Below are 1,825 nucleotides of genomic sequence, written 5' to 3' on the forward strand. Positions count from 1 at the left end.
TTTCAGCTGTTTTTTCATTTTCATGTACTTGGGTCGGGGGTGAAGCTTTCAGACGGGTGGAAGAGGGGTTTGCTTATCACAAACCTAGTGAATAACTTCTGTTTAAGGACTGCAGTTCTTGTACGGCATAACAAATAAGGTTAACCTTAACTCTAAGGTTGGAGCTAATTGTACCTCATAGCTAAAGGGCAGTAGGAGCTACAGCATTCTTCCATTGCAGCAGGGGAGTGTAGGTGTGTGATCTGTAATACAAGTCTCTTAAAATGAGCCACTTTGTCCTCTCCTACAGACAGGAAAAGAAAAGCTCTACCTGCAGTGCCACCTGTAAAAGAAAGTATCAGTAAGCAGCAGAGGTTAAACGTGACAGCATTCCTCACCCTTCTGGTCCTCTGCCAGATGCTGACACATTCAGGATAAGTTTGATTTACTTGGGCTTCTGTTGTTTCTCCACCTCTCCTGCAATTCCAGTGGTTTTAAGTTTTCCACAAGGAAAACAAACCCACTGGTGTGAGTAGTGGCCTTCCCAGGCCTAGTCATACTCCCATAGGGGAACACTGAGGAGGCAGCTCACTTTTTGTGGAATGATACGGCAGTGCCTGATGTGGTGGAAACTGGCAGGAGAACTGGCAAAGGTGACCACATAGAGAATGCAGGGGCCTGTCATAAGTTTCTAGAGATGATGGGGGCTTTTGGGGGAAGACCAAATAAGAAACAACATCAACAAGAACCTTGCAGTTCTCTGCAACTGACCGCTGTTCTTCAGTGTTAGAAAAGATGGGTAGTGGCACAAAAGATTCCATTTGAGGTTCAGTTGCCCTAACAATTGGAATGGGTACAACTGGATTTTTCATTTTACAGTGCTTCCACAGCATCGCACTGCTTTTCCAGTGTCCTGCTTTATATGTACAACCTGACAATCTTCTAACCTGTAACATTTCAGTGGTAAAAAAATGAGATAGATGGGGCTTGGTGATGCTTCATACCATGCATCTTGCAAGGGGATCTGAGTACTTGCTGATTAAGGGAACATAATGGAAATTGGACCTGTGACTGGCTTTGTCCAGTTCAGCTATAGGATGATCCCAAAGAAAAAGATGCACTTTCCCTGAGGACCACTGTACAGAGGAGTTCTCTCAGTGCCTGAATTCTCTTCACCATTAGCAACTGGAAATCCCTCCCTTTGTAAAACACCTAGATGCATCCTTCTAGGGAGCCTGCTAGTTCCTACAGCTCCAGCCTTGCTCTCACCAGTAAGCACTGATGTTTGTCAAAAGGAGTAGGAGGGAAGTCTGAAACTGAGGTGAAACAAGATCAGTTTGGACCTGTCAGAGGAATGAGATTAGCTGTCTTTTGCAAAACTAGCTGGTCTGTTCTGCAGCCCTGGACCTAATACACTGAACAGATTACCACCAAATTTACCTGCCATTTCTGAGTCCTACTGTGCTGGGAAGCAAGAAGCACTTGGTACTTCATATTTTTATATATTTACAAATGCTTATGTTTTCTAATAAAGGGTGGTTTAAGAAAAGATTAATCTTTTATCACTATATTAAACTTTGAAAAGTATTTTATAGATGCAGGGGTGCATCACATCTGCTATGTAGCACAAACCAAAGGTCTCCACATATGCCAGATGTGCATCAAGTTCTGCTCACAAGGATCATGTGAAAAGGTATCTTATGTCCTTAAAATGACAGTGTGAAATTAGCTGTAAATTGAACTGCATTTAGCTCTATTTAAAAGGGTAGCTTAAAGGACTGAGGAAATAGTGCTAGCAGATGTCTCCAAAATCTGCCATTGACCTGGTCAGAAAGTCTGCCTTGCA

The sequence above is a fragment of the Falco peregrinus genome, chromosome Z (assembly GCF_023634155.1).
Source record: "Falco peregrinus isolate bFalPer1 chromosome Z, bFalPer1.pri, whole genome shotgun sequence".
Classification (NCBI taxonomy): Eukaryota; Metazoa; Chordata; class Aves; order Falconiformes; family Falconidae; genus Falco; species Falco peregrinus.